The 19,735-nt window shown below is 39.4% G+C and overlaps 1 pseudogene across 1 annotated transcript; it reads right to left on the reverse strand.

Annotated features, from left to right (window-relative positions):
• Positions 1-1,457: 1,457 nt before the first annotated feature.
• LOC147829007 (serine/threonine-protein phosphatase 2A catalytic subunit beta isoform pseudogene) lies at positions 1,458-19,597 on the reverse strand (annotated as a pseudogene). The gene is made up of 2 exons (XR_015449726.1): positions 19,591-19,597; positions 1,458-18,648 (listed from the first exon to the last, which is right to left on the reverse strand). The product of XR_015449726.1 is annotated as a serine/threonine-protein phosphatase 2A catalytic subunit beta isoform pseudogene (transcript).
• Between the last annotated feature and the right edge of the window lie 138 nt (positions 19,598-19,735).

Consider the following 19,735-nt stretch of genomic DNA (forward strand, 5'->3'; position numbering starts at 1 on the left):
ACACAGGCCCACCTGGATGTGGTAGTGCATTCCTGTAATCCCAAGACTCAAGAAACTGAGGCAGGAGGATCACTGCAAGTCTGAGGCCAGTTTGGGCTACGTAGTGAGTTTACAATCAGCCTGAATTACATAGCAAGACCCTGTCTCAAAAAAGAAAAACAGCAAAAAGAATAAGGCTCAACAGCAGTTGGCTGAGCCTTAGAGCTACATCATCTACTGCGTCCTTAGTGTAGAAAGTCACATAGGGCTAAGTTGGTTGCTGGATCATCTTAGGGAAATATATTTTCAGGTTGAGCTCAGGATGTGGTTAATACAGTTTTAAGTTAGGAAGGGCATGAATTCCTGTAAAATTCTGAAACTTGACTTGGCATCTTGTGGAACACTTTGTTTGTTTGTTTGTTTTTGAGACAGGATGGCTGTGAACTCATCACAATCCTCCTGCCTTAGCCTCCTGAGTGCTGAGCTCACAGGTGTGTGCTACCCTGCCTGGCTGCTGCTTCTGTGGAACTGTTAAGTTACCATTCATTGTGTGTGATTCAAAGTAAAATGTAGTAATCCTCATATTTAAAAAAAGATTTTTCAGCTGGGGCTGGTGGTATAGACCTGTAATCTCAGCACTATAAGAGGGTGAGGTAGAAGGATTGCAAAGTTTGAGCCCTGCCAAGGAAACTTAATGACTTAGTAAAACTGTCACAAAATAAAAAATTTTTAAAAAGGCTGAGGATATAGGTCTGTGTAAAGGCCTAGGGTTCAATCCCTGGAACCAAAGGGGGCAGGGGGAGAAGAAACCACAATGTAATCTCCACAAAAAGAACTACTGGAACCCATAATTAAATTTAGTAAAGTCACAGAATACAATAGCAATATATAAATGTAAATGTATAAAAACTACTACCAACGAACAACCAGACATTGAATTTTAAAAAACAATTTATAATACAGTAATGTCTCAAAAATGATGTTCTTAATATATTTTACAAAATGTTTGCAAAGCCTGTGTAGGAAAAAAATATTGCTGAGAGAAAATAAGCTAAATAAATGAAAATGTACCATGAAAACTAGGTATTATAAAGATATCAATTTTTCCCAAATTGACCTATAGATTTATTGTAATCCCAATTAAAATTCAAGCAGGATTTTATGTAGAAATTGACAGTGATTCTAAAATGTATGTGAGATGTAAAGAGATTAGCTAAGACAGTTTAGAGAAGGAATAATAAGGTTGGAGGATTTATCCTACCAAATTTGTAGACGTTACTGTAAAGCAGCCGTAATTAAGGCAGTGTGCTGGGGCTGGGGTGTAATAGCTCAGGGGTAGTGTTTGCCTAGCAAAAAGGAAGCTCCATGGTCCATCCCCAGCAAAAGAAAAAAAATTGGTTGCAGAACAAGTAAGATAATTGGGCCAAGGATTTAGCTCAGTGGTTCCAGCGCCTGCCTCGCAAGCACAAGGTCCTGAGTTTGATCCCTGGTACCAAAAACAAAAAAAGAACAAATAATCTACAGGGGTAGGGGATCAGAGGAAAGAGCCAGCCCTGACTTCATACTGTACAAAGCAATCAACTTAAAGCCGGGCCTAGTAGCAGTGCCTGTGATCGTAGCACTCTTGGAAGGTGAAACGCGGGTGCAGGATTGAGCCCAGCCTGGACAGTGTATTGAATTAGGGAGACCTGGTCTTAAAGAAGGAGGGCGACAGGGGCCAGGGTTGTGGCCCAGTCGCACCATGCCTACCTGGCAAGTGCAAGGTCCTGAGTTTGATCCCTGGTACCGGGGTGGGGGGTGGGGGAAGAGGGTGAGAGCCAGGTGTGGTAACACACACCTGTAATCCCAGCACTCAGGAAGCTGAGGCAGGAGGATCACTGAGAGTTCAAGCTCAGCCTGGGCTACATTGTGAGTTCAGGACCAGCCTAAGCTACACAGGGAGACGCTGCCTCAAAAAGACAAAAACCAAAAAAAGAGGGTGGGCTTGGAGATGTTGCTGAGTGTGAAGACTCTAGGTTTAGTTCCCAGTACTATAAAAAATAATAAATTAAGTAAAAAAGTTATAAATGTAAACGCTAAAAGTATAAAAATTTTCAGTAGAGAAAGATCTTTGTACATAATATTGGGGTAGGCAAATATTTCTTAGCATAGAAAAAACACAAACTATAAAAATAAAACCATGATTTGTATGAATTCGATATCAAAATTTGAATGTTCTTGAAAGATACTGCAAAGAAAACAAAACATTTGCATCATGTCTTCTGACAAAGGATTTATATTCAATATATATAAAGAAATCTTATTCCTTAATAAGATAATCCAATTTAAAAACAGAAAATCATTTGCATAGAAACATCACAAAAGCAGATGTGAATGTGAGAATGGCCAATAAACACATGAAATGTTCAGTATTATTCCTTACCAAACTATGTGAATTAAAACTACAACAACAGACCACAAAAACTCACCACAGTGGGTAAAATGTAAAAAGACCAGTCACCAAATGTGAGTGAGTATATAGAGCAAGCTGAATTCTCACACATTGTTAATAGGAATACAGAATGATACATTCATTTTGAGAAAAGATCTGGCCATTTCTTCAGTGATTCAGTATATACTTAGTTAACCAGAAACTCAACTTTTTGATACTTGTGCCTGACGCCTTGTTGTTGTTTTGGTGTTGGGGATTAAACCCAGGGCCTCACACATCCAAGGCAAATCCTCTATCACTGAGCTATGTTCCTGGGTCCTGTTTCATTTTATTTTGAGACAGGATCTCACTAAGTGCCCAGGCTGACCTTGAACAGGTGATCTGCCTGTGTCAGTTTCCTGACTGGCAGGCCTTGCAGTCATTACACCTGCACAGAGCTGCTGTGGACAATATAGCAAGATCCTGTCTCAAAATTTTAAGAAGGGGTGAGGTAGCTTAGTGGTAGAGCACTTGTGTAGTACATTTGAGGCCCAGGTTCAGTCCCCAGTATTGCTGAAAATAACGTTCCGTACAATACCAAAAACTGGAAGTTGCTGGTCTAGTGAATATAGAGGAAAAAATCTTTAAGGTTATATCTATCTATCTATCTATCTATCTATCTATCTATCTCAGTGTTGGTATTGGGCATTGAACCTAGCCCTTTGGACTGAGCTACATCCCTAGCCCTTTAAAAACATTTTTTTTCCTTAATTTTGAGATAGAGATTTGCTGAGTCACAAATTGCCCAGGCTCCGATCAATGTGTAACTCCTGCCCCACCCTCCCAGAATGCTGGGATTACAGGTGTGTGGCACCACACCCAGGTAATAATTTGTTAGAAGATATGAGTGAACAAAAGGAGTAAATATATCTCATGATTACAGCTGGACAAAATGTAGACAAGATTTAAAAAAAACAGTAAGATATGGACATAGTTATAAAACAAATGCTACAGAAGAACTTATAATGGCAGTAAATATGCCCTGACCCTTTCATTACTTTGGTCCTGTTTCACAGAAACAACCATTTTTAATATTTAAACTTTCTTAAAATCCTTTTTCCCCAGTAAACTAGAGTGTTGATGGGTGGATGTGGAAGAGCTGATGAGAAGCCTTGGCAGCAATGTAAAGCAGAGGGCTGGTAAGTGAAGCCTCTCGCCATACCGTGAGACACTTCCACATTCCTGAGTTCTCAAACTCCCCAGAGTGTGCCACCTGATAGCTAAACATTGAGTATTTTAAAAAGAACTTTGCAATGAAAACATTTCTTAGGAAGAGCCCAATAACAAGTTCCAGGAAGGAGAGAAAGAAGAGAAAGAAGTTCTCTTTATTGTGCAAGCTTCTGGAATTCCATTCTTATTTGCATTTTAAAGAAACCATTGAATAGTAAACTCTTTTTTTTTTTATTTACCATGATTTAATGTGCATGCAGCATTTTTGAAACATCTATTCATAATGCAATATAAAAAAATTAAGACAAAAAAATTTCCTCATGAAATGAAGTTTAAAAGTTTTTTGTCCTTGTTTTTTCTTTTAGGTAAGTAGAAAGTTATCTTCTGAAGTATTCTACAGTTGTTTTTCTTTTTCTCTTAAATTTTTTTATTGGTACATTGTAGGTATACAACACAATTACATTTCTCATTGGGAATTGTACCTTTACATGATGCATCTTGGTTCTTATTTTTTCCCCATTCCTAGCCCTCCCTTCACCCCCTCCACCCTTCCCTATTTACAAAGACTTTATTTCCATTTTTTCCATTTCTCAGCATTTTTCCTTTCCCTTCTTTCCTTTCCCCTGTGCTTCCCACTACCCCTACCCCTTTGGACCTTTTCTTCCTATTTTGCATTATCGATTATTCATTCTAATCATTGGTACATTTTAGGTATACAATATGATGACATTCATCATTGGAAATTTACACCTTTACATAGTCTCTTTTGGTTCTTATTTTTCACCCTTGCCCAGCCCTCCCTTCAACCCCTCTATTCTTCCCTATTTACAGAGATTTAAGGAAACTCTCTCAGGACTGCTTTCTGAGAAGGCCAACTTAAATAACTAGAAATGGAAGTATTACATGTGTGACTAGCACATACTCACACTTGCCTTTAAAACAACACTGTTCCCTGGCTGTGCTGCTGGACTGCTCTGTGTCTCCCCATAGGCCTCATCTGTGCATTCATTAGACTAACAGCATGGGGTGAGATTTTGGAGTTAGGCACTGGACTGGGTTAAGGAACCAGAAATAAATGGACACAGTTCTTGCTTCCAAAGAACAGAGTCTGGGCCAGGGATATGGCTCAGTGGCGCCACGCATGCCTGGCAAGTACAAGGTCCTGAGTTTGATCCCCAGTACCGCAAAACAAAACAAAACAAAATAAAACAAAAAAAATAAAGAACAGTCTAATGAGAGATGAACAAAAGAGTATAACAGGAATAACAGTTATGTTCACAGTGTACTAGTGCATCATGGCAGGTGTGTGACAGAGTTCACCTTGGAAAGGGGATTTTTTTTTTTAACTTTTTGATTTTTAGTATATGTACTACCAAAGTGAACATTATTTTTTGTTTTTTTGAGACAGGGTCTCACTATGTGGTCTTGAACTCACTATGTAGCCCAGGTTGGCCTAGAACTGACAGCAATCCTCCTGCCTCAGCCTCTGAGTGTTGGGATTACAGGTGTGCACCACCACACCCGGCAGAAAGGGGATTTTAATAGGCAGGTGGGTATATGAGAATATAGAGAAGATACAGAGAAGTCTGTCTGAGATAAGAGTAGGAGATAAAAATGGCCTTGAAGTCATGGACATGTGCAGTATTGTCCAGGGTTTGAACATAGAAGGTAAGTAAAAGAAAGGGAATGAGAAACAGTATGTTTTAAAGGAGAGTAAAGAGGAAGAGACACACAAACCAAGAAAAAAAACAAATAGGAAGAAAATCAGCATTGATCATGTAGAACGGACATAACTCACTTTAGTTCGATGAACACTCACTGTGAATATATCAAATATGAATTATTTGTAACAGCTCTACTAAGACATAATTCACCCATTTAAAGTGTACAATTCAGTTTTTTAGTACATTCACAGGAATGTGCAACCATTACCACCATCTACATTGAGAACATTTTTATCTCTCCTAAAATAAAGCCCATATCCATCAGCTGTCACTTCCCATCTCTCCTCCTCCAAGACCATGGCAACCCCAGTCTGGAATTTCATCTGAAGGGAATTGTACACTGTGGTATTTTGTGACAGGCTTCTTTCACTTAGCATAGTGTTCTCAAAGTTTACCTGTGTTGTGGGATGTATCACTATACCGTTCCTGCTCTGAGCTCATATGGTTTGAAACTGTCTCCTCGGGGTTTATGTGCTGGGTGGGAATTTGGACTTTAGTGTCACCATGTGAAGAGGTGATGGAACCGTTAAGAGGTGGGGCCTCCAGGGAGATCATTCATCACTAAGCCCTTCCCTTGCTTTGGCTTCCTGTTTTGATGTGGTCTTTCTCTTTCCCAGAGCACCCACCCTTGTGAAACCATCACTATGAGGCCTTTACGAGAACTGAGTGGATCCTGGTGCCAGGCCCCTGAACCTCAGAATAATTAGCTAGATACATTTGTTCATAGGGCCGGGGATTTAGCTCAGTGGTTTGGTCGCCTGCTGCACAAGCGCAAAGACCCGAGTTTGATCCCCGGTACCAAAAAAAAAAAAAGTGATAATAATAAACTTGTTCATAAAGTACAGGTCTCCAACATTTTGCTGGAGAAACAGAAAACAGGCTAGTATAGTTCCTTTTTGTTGCTGAATAATATATGGACATGCTACATTTTATTTATGTACTTATCAGTTGGTATTCGAGTTGTTTCTACGTTTTGGCTCTTAAGAATAATGTTATGAATATTTGTGTACAAATTTTTCTGTGGTTCTGTTCTCATTTCATTATCTATATATACATATATACACACATATATAACATCTAACATACATATATATTTATTTGCTGGATCTTATGGTAACTACATGTCCAAGGTTTTGGGTTGTTTTTTTTTTTAGTACCGGGGATTGAACTTGGGTCCTTGCGCTTGCGCAGCAGGCGGCGAAACCACTGAGCTAAATCCCGACCCCTGAAGATCTAATTTTTTTTTTTTTTTTTTTTTGTACCTGGGATTGACCTTGGGACCTTGTGCTTGCAAGGCAGGTGCCAGAACCACTTAGCTAAATTCCTGGCCCTCTAAGTATTAAAATATTGGGGCTGGGGATTTAGCTCAGTGGTTTCATCGCCTGCTGTGCAAGCACAAGGGACCCGAGTTTGATCCCCAGTACCAAAAATAAATAAATAAATAAAATAAAATATTTCTAGGGCTGGGGATTTAGCTCAGCAGCACTGCACCTGCCTCTCAAGCACAAGGTCCTAAGTTCAATCTCCAGTACCAAAAAAAAAATTTAGATCTTTGATGCATTTCAATTTTAGTTTAGTGGGTGGTGAAAGATATGGGTCTAGTTTCAATCTTTGGCAAGTCCAAAGCCAGTTTTTCCAACACCATTTATTAAAGAGGCTGTCTTTCTTCCAGTAAATGTGTTTGTCTCCTTTGTCAGAGATAAGGTGGCTGAGTATGTTTGAAGTTGTTTCTGCATCTTCTAATCTGTTGCATTGATCCTGAGGTCCTTTTTGTTTGTTTGTTTGTTTGTTTGTTTTGCTACGGGGATTGAACTCGGGACCTTGTGCTTGCAAGGAAGGCACCGGAACCACTGAGCTGAAGGCACCGGAACCACTGAGCTAAATCCCCGGCCCCAAGGTCTGTTTTTGTTTTTTTTTTCCCAGTAGCATGCTGGTTTTTTTATCACAGTAGCTTTGTAGTATAATTTCAAGTCAGGGGTTGTGATGCCTCCTGCCTTGCCTTTGTTGCCCAGAATTGCCTTTGATATTCTAGGTCTCTTCTGGTTCCAAATGAATTTTAGGACTGTTTTCTCTAGTTCTGTGAGATATGCTGTTGGAATTTTGATTGAGATTGCATTGAATCTGTATAACAATTTTGGAAGTATGGCCACTTTCACTACATTGGTTCTTCCTGTCCAAGAACCATGGATCTCTTTCCATTTTCTGATATCCTCTTATATCTCCTTTTTCAGAATACTGTAGTTTTCCATGTAAAGGTCTTTTATTTCCTTCATTAAATTGATTCCTAGATACTTAATATTTCTTGATGCTATTGTGAAAGGTGTTGTTTCCCTACTTTCTCTCTCAGTAAGTTTGTTATTTGTGTACAGGAATTCTATTGATTTTTTTAATGTTGATTTTGTATGCAGCTACACTACTGAATTTGTTGTTGTTTTTTTGTTTTGGTACCGGGAATCAAACTTGGCACCTTGCACTTGCAAGGCAGGTGGTGGCACCTCAGAGCTAAATCCCCGGCCCTACACTACTGAATTTGGTTATTATATCTACAAGTCTTTTGGTGGAATTTTTGGGATCTTCTATGTAGAATATCATATCTTCAGCAAATAATGATAATATAACTTCTTCCTTTCTTATCCTTATTTCTTTTATTTCTTTCTGTTGTCTAATTGCTCTGGCTAATGTTTCCAGAACTATATTGAATAAGAGTGGTGACAGTGGACATTCTTGTCTTGTTCTTGATTTTTAAAGTGAAAGCTTTCAGTTTTTGTGCATTTAGTGTGATGTTGGCTGTTGGCTTGTCATAGGTGGCATTTATTAGATTGAGAAAGACCATCTTATCTGATTTTCTGTGGGTTTTTTTTTTAATCATGAATGGGTGTTCGACCTTATCAAATGCTCTTTCTGCTTTTTCTTTTTTTTTTTTTGGTACCGAGGATCAAACTCGGGTCCTTGCGCTTGTGAGGCAGGCAGCGGAACCACTGAGCTAAATCCCCAACCTCTTTCTGCTTTTTCTAACATGTTATTACACATTTCACATCTGTAGCAAAGTCAAAAGATTTCATGGTGAACATTCATATACTCACTACCTAGATTCCTCACCTCTAACATTGGCCTGTGGCTTTTAATGACATAATCCAGAATTTACAGAAAAACAGTTCATTTGTAATATTTCAATATTTATAGATCTATGGAATCTAAGAACACTCTTGAAGGCAAGCTGTTCCCTTTTTTAGACATTCTGCTTATTTAAATGTTCTTCCTAATTGTGAGTTGCAGTTTATTTATTAGAGTTGTTTTCTATCTGTTCATCCTCTTATGTGCAATGGAGAATAAACCTATTTCTTCTCCCGGGTGATATCCTTGACCTTGGAGATGAGTGTCATGACTTCTCTGAGTTTCCTTTTCTTTTTGGTTCCCCCATTTCTTACTCTCACCATGTCCTCTTGCTCTTGCTTGTTTTCCAGCTGAGTTTGGGCACTGAGTTACACTGGTGGCACATGGAGGGAGAGAAGCCAGGATATTTTCCTCTTTCATTTTGCCCTGGGTAGCTGGGCATGATGGCAATTTTGAGGTCAGCCTGGGCTCCATAGTGAGTTCAAGGCCATCCTGAACTACATAGTGAAACCCTGTCTCAAAAAAAATGTCCTGGGTGGAACCTCCAGCCTTGCCTGGGCTACATCTCCTCTATGGGTCCTGCCATGGTTTCAGCTTCTACTAGATGATTCTGGTTCCTCTGTCCCAGTAATAGCACTTCTTACCTTGTTCTTCAGCTCAGGTATAGTAGGGTCTTTCTGCTGTTGATAATCTCTGGAGTGCCTCATATCTACTACTGGTTTCTCATCTTCTCCATCAGATGTGGAATTAACTTCCTGCATTAAACTTCCTTTTTCAGGCCAGGCGTTGTGGCGCATACCTAGCATTCAGATCCTAACTTTCAGAAAGCTGAAGCAGGAGGATTGCTATGAGTTCGGAGCCAGTCTGAACTGCTTTGCAAGACCCTGTCTCAAAAAGAAAAAAAAAAGGATAGCACTTTCCTAGCATCCATAAAGCTTTGGGTTCAATCCCCTATACCACCAAAAAACACAAAAACCAAGGGCTGGGGATTTAGCTCAGTGGCTCCATGCCTGACTCCAAAGTGCAAGATCCTGAGTTTGATCCCTGGTACTGCAAACAAAATAAAACAAAACAAAAAACCTTCCAACTGAAAAACCAAATAACAAAAACTCTATACAGGGCCAGGGATTTAGCTCAGTAGTTCTGCCGCCTGCCTCGAAAGCACAAGGTCTCGAGTTCGATCCCCGGTACCAAAAACAAAAACCAAAAAAACTCTTCTAGTTTCTTGGTTACAGTCTGATTATTTTTGTTTATTTTTAAGTATATATTTGGCATATATAATGATTACACTAATTGTGGAGAGTTGGTACATGTACATAATACATCCTACATTTTTTTATGTCATCTTCCCCTCTCCTTCCCTCCATCTGTTGGTCATCTTCCCATTTGCAAATAATCTGTCTTCCTACAACCTTATTAATACAGGGGTATACCACGTAATTTTTAAGGAAGATATATGTCATAAGAAGGCACCTATACCATTTACCACAACCATCTGTGATTTCAGCTAAAGAGAAGAAATTACATTGCATGAATGTGTGTTATTTGGCACCCATTTTGCCTAGAGGAGTAAGAGAATCCCTATGTCCTGTTTTCAGAAGTGCACTGCAATTAGAAGAGGAAATTTTACAAAAATGATATTTTGGTAAAGGTTTTATAAATATATATATATATACATATTTTTTTAAAATATTTCTTTTGGTACTAGGGATCGAACTTGGGACCTTGCAATTGCGAGGCAGGTGGCAGAACCAGTGAGCTAAATTCCCGGCCTGGTAAAGGTTATATTTATGTTGTGTGTTTTTTGTTTTTTAGGGTCTCACAGTGTAGCTCAGGATGGCCTTGAACTCATGCCTCAGCCTCCCAAATTCTGGGATTACAGGTGCCACCACACCTGACTAATGCTGTATGTGTAGGAAAGGAATTTGTCTCTAGAGTGATATCTTGTGGTTTGTTTGTTTTTCAGTATTGGGGATCAAACTCAGGACCTTGCACTTGTGAGGTAGGTGCAGTGCCACTGAGCTAAATCCCTAGCTCCTGGAGTGATACCTTATAAATGAAATTAGAAGAAACATAGTACTAAGGAGGATTAGGAAATTAAAGTTGAGCAGAAGACTGAAAAGCTGATTGTATATTGAAATTCTCCCTTCAGTAAGCAAAAAGAAAATATAAGTTCAGTCATAATGAAACGCAAACACCAGTAACATAGTTTGACTCATTGTGAATGTTTAAGAAACAAAGAACTCAAAGCATCCTGTACCAGAAGTGTTCCTCATGTTTACAATATGGGTAAAATTCCATTTTTTGTTATTTTTCTAAAATATCAACAATCATTGTTATTTTCTTACATCTCTGTGTAAGCTGCAGGTGCTGAACAAATAATAGAAATTAAGGAAGAATAAGAAATAAGTACTTGAATTTCAGAAAATGATTCTGGAAATCACCATAACGCAACTATGATCCTCCTTAAGAGGAAAAAATGTGTAGGCCTCTAAAGAATGGAAGAATTTTAACTAATCAGCAGCTGAATTAGTGGACTTTGCCAGATTGGTGTGAGTGGTTTTCTGGGGGGTTTTTGGATCAAGAATTCCAGGAATCAGAGAAGAAGCAGCATTAAGATATTCTGTGCTGGGCTATCAGGAAAGCATTTTGATCTCACATCTTGTGAAATCTCAGTTACGAAACTGCACTGTAGTGCTTTCCAGGTGAGGGATGACTGGAAACATCCAAAGAAGACTTAGAGGAACACATGAGCAATGCTAGGGAATTTTTAGAAATCTTTTGAATTGTGAAATAGGTATGGAAATTGATAAGACGAAGGGTGCTTTTGAAGAAGAAACCTAGACACAACACCCACTTCACAAAGGAGAGCATTGTGAGGCCCAGAAGCTCTCACCTTGTTCCCTTTCTGCGTCCAACTGCCTTTTCTCCAACCCACAACCAAACCCTAGCAGCACTCTCTTCATATAGAAATTCCCCAACAAAGCATTTTCCTGCTTCTGAGATTTGTGAATGTGAAATCAGGTTGTATATGTTCTTTTGTATCTGGCTTCTTTTTTCAACATCATTCCATTATGAGGCGGGTTTGTCTCATTTGTTCTTGTTGCTATTCGGTATTCCACTGTTAGTTTACAGTTCTTCAAAGCTTCACTGTGAATACACACTGAGAAATGGTTCCTTGGGTGATTTCATCATTTCATGAACATCAAAGAGTTTTTTACTTATGCAAACCTAGATGATATAGGTTGATTACTGGACAGGGCCTCATGATGCAGTCAGAAGATGTGGTAAATATGAGATGAATAAGGCTGCTGTAACATAACATGGCATACTCTTTTACAGTTAAAAAAAAAAAAAAAGAACAAAAACCTAGGCGTGGTAGTGAATGACTATAATCCCAGCACCCTGGGAGCCTGAGGCAGGAGGATCAGAAGTTCTAGCTTGGGCAGTTTAGTGACTTAGTGAGTCTATATCTCAAAATATAAAATAACAGCTGGGCATGGCGGCACATGCTGTAATCCCAGCACTCAGGAGGCTGAGACAGGAAGATTGTCATAAGTTCAAAGCCAGCCTGGGCTACATAGCAAGAGCCTGTCTCAAAGGGGCTGGGGATGTAGCTCATTGCAACCCATAGCCCTGGGTTCAATCCCCAGTACTTTCTCTCAAAAAAGTAATGGTAAAAAATGTGTATAGTAATTACATAGGCCAATAACATAGTCATTTATTATTATTATGAGAAATTATGCACTATATATAATTATATGTATATACTTTTATAAGACTGGCAGCACAGTAGATTTGTATATACCAATATCACCACAAATACATGTGTAAGGCATTGCACTGTGATGTTTCAATGACCATAGCTTCACTAGGAATTGTTCAGTTTCATTATTATCTCATGGCCATTGTACATGCTGTATATGCTTATTATACATTATATATGCTTATGTACACATTGTATATGCTGTATATGCTTACTGTCATTGTATATGCTATTTGTTTATGGCTGAGTGTCATGGCACATGCTAGTAATCCCAGGCATTGGGGGTGGTGAAGCAGGAGGATCACAAGTTTGAGGCCAGCCTGGGTAACTTAGCAAGACCCCATCTCAAAATAAAAAGTGCTAGGGATGTAGCTCAGTGGAAGAGGGCCTGACTAGCATGCACAAGGCCCTGTGTTCAATCCCCAGTACCATGGAGACAAAGATTGACACAGAGAGAGAGAGAGAGAGAGAGAGAGAGAGAGACTGTTGTTAGCAATGCATGACCAGATACCATGATTTATCTATTTTATTAGCTTTGCAGCAATAAGCAGCTCCTAACTCTCACTGCCTTACAATAACAAATTTGATTCTTCCTTTTTTTACTTATAAGCCTTATCAGCTTGGGTCTTTTCAATACATTTTCTCATTTCGGGACAAAGACTGAGAGTGCAAATTCTATTTGGAACATGCCTTTTTTTTTTTTTTTTTTGCTTCCTGTGTACTGGGGGTTGAACCTGGGGCCTTCATACTGAGCTACATCCTCTATCCCTACTCCTTTAATACTGTGGTCTTGCCAAGTTGCTAAATTGCCCAGGCTGGGCTGAAACTTGTGATCCTCCTGCCTTCCCGCCTCAGCCTCCCAGAGTGCTGGGACCATAGGTGTGCACCACCATGCTGGCTTAATCTGAAAGGTACCTTTTCGTGGCAGAAGCAGAAACAATAGCTACAACTCTCAAAGCTTTTTTTTCTCAAAGCTTTTGCTTGGATGTGATAGACTGTATATTATGTCTGTTCTACTCACAGTTTATTCACCAAAGCTTATCTCACGGTGAATCAAATCGAATAGGTGGAATATATCCTCTTCCAAGAGGCATGGTAAATCACTGGAGGGGAAGGAAATCATCCTTTTAAAAGCAAAGGTAGGGCTGGGGATTTAGCTTAGTGATTGCGCCGCCTGCTGTGCAAACGCCAAGGACCTGAGTTCGATCCCCAGTACCAAAAAACAAAACAAAACAAACAAAGGTAGGGATACTTAGCACACACAAAGGTCCTGGATTCAATCTCAGCAACAGAAAAAAGCATATCTGGATGTGGTGCTTCATACCTGTTAACCCAGCCACTCAGGAAACCAAGGCAGGAAGATTGCAAGATTGGAGCCAGCCTGGGCAAATAAGTAAGACTCTGCTTCAAACTTTAAAAATACAAAGGACTGGGGATATACCCTAGTGCTCTGTTTTCAGAACTGAAGACAAATGTCTACATAATTTGCTACCACTATTGATAGCTGCCATAAGTGTCCTTATTTGCATATCCCAGTGCAAACATGCATGAGTTTCTCCAGGAGTGGTATTGCCAGGCATGTGCACATTCACCTTGCCTGTTTCTGGAATGCTTTTACTGATTTACACACCCAGCCTTGTATACGACCTCTAATGTGGTTGTTTACTGACATGACATGTAGCATGTTCACTGACAACAGGCACAGTCTTACTTTTAGGTGTATAATCCTGTGAGTGAGTGATTGTAGCTCACCAAGGCTTTAGTTTGCTTTCTCTGTGTCCTTTTGAGACTGAACACTGTTTTATACGTTAATTGACTAGGAATCTTTAAAGTGCCTATTCAGTTGTTTTGCCCATTTTTCTCTGAGTCACCTGTCTTTCAATTAATGATTTTTTTCTTTGTTCTAAATGAGCTCTTTTTCAGTTATATGGATTGCTAGTATCTTCTCCCAATCTGCTGATTCCCTTGTCACTTGCAATAATGCCCCAAGGTCCATTTTGATGAAAGCCTTGGTCTCTGGCGCGGCAGTATTAGGAGGTGATGGTGCCTCCTGGGAGGCATAAGCCCCTGGGGATGCACCTGGGCCCTCAGAGAGACAGACTGTGGCACTGCAGGCACTTTCTCTCTGCTCTGACTTTGAGATTTAGTCACGTGCTTGGTCCTGTGCTGCTCTCACCATGATGTGCTGCCACTCACTGTCCTTACAAAAAGCCATTCTAAAGGGCCACTCGGTCTCAGACTTGGAACCTAGTCAAGCTGGTGAACCCCAGCTTCTTCCTAAGCAGCCTGTAGGGTATTCCATGATAGTAGTGCAAAGCTAACTAGTACACATGACACCCTTCAGTGGAAGCAAGCTTTGGATTTTGATAAAGTCCAGTTTATCCTCATTTTCCTTCATAGTTATTACTTTTTTGGTGTTGCTTAAAAATTCTTATCTAGGGATGTAGCTCAACGGTAGAGTGCTTGCTTAGCATGAGTAAGGTTCAATCTCCAGTTCAATCTCCAATTACCCCACCCCAAATCTTTCCTTATGGCAATGTCTTGCAAATATTTTATGTCTTTTTGTTTTGCCATTCACATTTAGGTCTCTTATTACCAAAATAGAGTTCTTTTTTCTTTTTTGATTTTGAATTATTTATTTATTTTGTTGCTTCCCGGGATTGAAACCAGGGTCTTGAACTGAGCTACATTGCTAGGTCTTTTTATTTTTTATTATGAGAGAGGGCTTGGACTTGCAATCCTCTTGCCTCAGAATTTGCAGTAGCTGGGAGGACAGGCATGTACTACCACACCTGGCAATTAAAAAATATGTTGTGAAGTAGGGATCCCATATACAGGTTTCTATGTATGGATATGCAATTTTATTTCATGTATTTCATTGTTTCACTTAATATTGGTACCATTTATTAGAGAACTGAAGTGATCCCACTATCAAATATCCAGTGTCAATAGGTGTAGGTCATTGGAGATGATAATATTTCGAGTATCAAATATAAAATGTCAAGGTGTGATGGGTCTTTGTGGGGTTCTCTATTCTGTTTGTTTATCTTATATCAATAACACTTTGTCTTGATTATTATAGCTTTGTATGAAATCTTAATAACTAAAATATCAGTTTATTCTTCTTTAGAAGTATCTTGGTAGGGCCAGGGATGTAGCTCAGCAGCACTGGACCTGCCTTGCAAGCACAAGATCCTGAGTTTGATCCCTGGTACCAAAAAAAAAAATCTTGGGGGCCAGGGGTTTGGCTCAGTGGTTCTACCGCTTGCCTCAAAAGCGCAAGGATCCGAGTTTGATCCCCAGTACCATAATAAATAAATAAATAAAATCTTGGTACCTGTAATCCCAGCAGTGAGGAAGCTGAGGCAGGAGGATTGCTGTGACTTTGAGGTGAGACAATTTTTTGTCTAGATGATCTGTCTAATTGTGATAATGGGGTATTGAGATCCCCCACTACAATTGTATTAGAGCTTAGAGGCTTAGAGGTCCCATTTGACCCAGCTATTCCCCTGCTGAGTGTCTTCCCAAAAGAATTAAAAGAATCATACCACAGCGATATATGTGCATCCATGTTTATAGCACCACAGTTTGTAATAGCTAAAGCTTGGAAACAGCCCAAGGGCCAATCAACTGGAGACTGGATAAAGAAGATGTGGGTTTTTTGTATAATGAGAATACAAGAATGAGAATAAAGCCATAAAGAATGAGAAACTAGAGACATTTATAGCTAAATGGATGCATATTGAGGCGATACTCTTAAGTGAAATAAATAGGACACACACATGTAAATACCGAATAGTTTCTCTGGTGTGAGAAACTGAGAGTGTAATTAAGGATACACACGGGTGAAATGACCTAATAACATACTTCTCGGATTGTGTTTCCATCGCCTGTCATATGCCTGTATCGAAATTTAAATTAGGCAGAAGTTTGGCTTATGTGGAGTATGCTAACTAACTGGAGTCTTTTTTCTCCAGGCCATTATTTGTTCAATGTTGGTTTTGGGAATCTTTCTGAAATAAATCACATTCTTGTGTCTTGTTGGTGCTTGAGATGTTTTATTTAGTTATATGGAAAAATGTTTAAGTGCTTTTCAGTTTTGTTTTGGTTGAGTTCTACTGTATTTGAATATTATTGTAGTTTTCTTCCCCTTGCATTGTTTTTCTGTGAATGGTTTTAATTTCTGTATGTGTGTGTGTTTGATAATAAAGTTATTTTAAAATTAAAAAAAAAACCCACGAACAAAAAAAGGATGCTGGCACTTTTTGGCCATTTGCATTTTCATAAAAACGTTAAGGTTATAAATTCCACAAAAATTTTAGAGTGTTGACTGGGATTGCATTGCATCTACAAATTTCTCTCTTTCTTTCTTTCTTTCTTTCTTTCTCTCTCTCTCTCTCTGTCCTTCCTTCCTTCCTTCTTTCCTTCCTTCCTTTCTTCCTTCCTTTCTTTCTTTCTTGTACCGGGGATTGAACTCAGGCAGGCTAAATCCCCAGCCCATCTACAAATTTCTTTAGGGATAGTCAATCCTGTTAGTAAATCAAGAATGCTAAACCATGAATTTGTTAAATTTTCTATTTATTTAGATTTTCTTTAATACTTCTCATTAAAATTTTATAGTTTTTCCCCAAAAAAGTCTGACACATCTTTTGTTAAAATAATTTCTAGGTACTTTTAATTTTGAAATAATTTTAGATTTGAGTTGCAGACAGAACAGAAAATCCCTGTGGCCCTTGATGCAGGTTGTCTAACGCTAAACTCTTACAACACTGTGGTACAACTATAGTAACTATGGAATTGGTATTGGTAAGATAAGATACGTTAAACTACAGTTTATTCAGATTCCACTAGTGTCTTTTTTCTGCTCCATGATCCAGTCCAAGATACTATGTTGCATTTCATTTGGTGATATTTCAAGTAGCATTTGTTATAAAACTTTATTTTCTTTTTTCTTTTTTCTTTTTTTGGTACCGGGGATCAAACTCGGGTCCTCAGCTTGCGAGGCAGGTGCCAGAACCACTGAGTTAAATCCCCGACCCATAAAACTTTATTTTCTACCTGTTTATTACTAGTATATAAAAACTCGCAAGGACCCGAGTTTGATTCCTGGTACCAAAAAAAAAAAAAAAAAAAAAAAAAGAAAAGTGATTGGAAAATGTAAAGCTTATTTGCTCAGTACACCAAATAAGATGCAAGCGCTGTCATGACAAATATACAGAGATATGGGGATCAACATAAAACAGTAATGTAAATGAAGGGCAATCTCTTTAAGGTTATGACAACATACTCCCAGGAAGAATCTTTTCCTTGGTTACTTATACATTTCAATAAAATAAAGGGTAGTAGATTAAGTGGAAGTCAGCTTGTGAATTTTTCTTAAAAATAAAACTCCATGAGGGCCAGGGATTTAGTTCAGTGGTTTCATGGCCTGCTGCTCAGGCGCAAGGACCCGAGTTTGATCCCCAGGACCAAAAAATAAGAAATAAAAAAACAAAAACAAAAAAACCCACTCCAACTGGCTGGGGATTTAGCTGAGTGGTGCCATTCCAGCCTTGAAAGCACAAGGTCCTGAGTTCAATCCCTGGTACTGAAAAAAGAACCACAAAAAACTCCAACTGTATTAAACTGTGCTAAACACTGTAACTAAAATTTTCAAATAACCACGAAAGGAGATAAAGCAGTTAGGTTTTTATTTTTTTTTTGCTGGAAGAGTCCAGAGGAAAATAGTTACCACGACAAACTTAGATTGACCAATGTAGAACATAATGTACTAAATTTTAGTCTCAAATTGTGCTAAATCCTCATCATTAGTATGGCACATTTTGGTCCATGATGTGGTTTAATGCCAAGACAGATCACAATTTATTATAAAAACACAGATTACTGTTGCTTTTTAAAGATTAAAAAAAACCATATATCCAGGTATACTTTCACATACAAAGGCAGTTTTTTTCCCAGGAAGAATTTACAAGAAGTAGTCTAGGGTGCCAAGAGTAACATGAGGCTTTCCACAACGAGGTGCTGAGTCAAACTGACGAAAAGAATATTTAAAGGTATCATCCAGTTCCATGATAACAGCCTGGTTTCCACAAGGATAACAGTAATTGGGTCACTGAATATGGTAACCACGTTCTGATCATGACATCAATTGTATTCCTCCATTTCAAGCTGATGGGCTCAGAGAAACCAGTGTGAGACCACTGGTGTGGTTAAATGTTTCAGAAATATCTTGTCCAAATGTGTAGCCAGCACCATGTGGTGAAGTACCCCATCCACCATGATCATCTGGATCTGACCAATAGAGGTCACACATTAGGCCCTCCTGTGGAACTGCTTGTAATAGATCCAGGGCTCTTATATGATCCAGTGTCTCTATAGATGGAGAGAGGCCCCAAGGAGGCAGAATATCTGACCATCTGCTAAAGCTGTAAGTGGAAGATAAAGAGATCCGTAAAATATTTCCAAATAAGGGGTGGGGATTTAGCTCAGTGGTTCTGGCGGCTGCCTTGGAAGCGCAAGGTCCTAAGTTCGATCCCCGGTACCAAAAAAAAAAAAAAAAAAAAAAATCCAAATATTGGTATTTCCGCATTTTGGTAGACATCCATCATAAAAGCCATATACTTGGGGAATTTGTGGGCTTTCAAGATTTCCTCTCAATATGGCAATGCGTTCTGGATAAAGCACCTTTAATGCTACAGGAGTCACCTCTGTCTGCAGTCACCTATGAATACATGGCATTTGCTGATTTTCCACCAATTCTAAAGAGTTCCCTAAGGTCATGGAATTGGCCATGTACATCTCCACAGATGGTAACAAGTCAACGAACCTCTCACACATTTGATTCTTTTGTTAAAATTTCCTTAGCCTTTTCGCACAGAGTGCGCAGGCCTTGGAATCCAGGGCAGCATGATCCCCTTTCCTTCCCTGCCCCGGGCTCCGCTCGCGGCGGAAGATGAGCCCGGAGACCTCGCCCGGCCAGCCAGCCGTCGCTGAAGAGCATGGGAGGTGGCGGGGCGCCTGCGGGTCTTCACCCCTCCGGACTATGGGGTCTATGGCTTCGGGCCGCAGTCTCTCGCCCTGGCCTCTCTTGCCCCTTCTCTCCCTGGCCTCCGGGTTTCCATCTGTACATTAGTTTTGTTTCTAGCCTTGTTAAACTATTAATTTAAATACTTGGTAGATTTATTAGTATGTTCTATGTATTCATGTATGAATAATGATTTTTCCATCCTAAACTGCAGAACAGAAAGAGAGAGAGAGAGGGAGATTGAGAGAGAGAAAATATACTTGCTAAGATCTCCAGAATGCTGCAGAAGAAAAATGGGGCTAGAAGGTGTACTTGTCTTTCAGCCAGGCCCGGTGCCACACACTTGCCATCGCAGCTACTGGGGAGGCTGAGGCAGGACTGCAAGTTCAAGACCAGCCTAGGCAACTTTGTGAGACACTGTCTCAAAATAAAATAAACAGAGCTGGGGATGTAATTCAGTGGTTCAATCCTCAGTATAAGAAAAAGAA

The sequence above is a fragment of the Heterocephalus glaber genome, unplaced genomic scaffold (assembly GCF_053883595.1).
Source record: "Heterocephalus glaber isolate CG9 unplaced genomic scaffold, H.glaber_assembly_v1.0 deba00000809, whole genome shotgun sequence".
In the NCBI taxonomy this organism is placed as follows: domain Eukaryota; kingdom Metazoa; phylum Chordata; class Mammalia; order Rodentia; family Bathyergidae; genus Heterocephalus; species Heterocephalus glaber.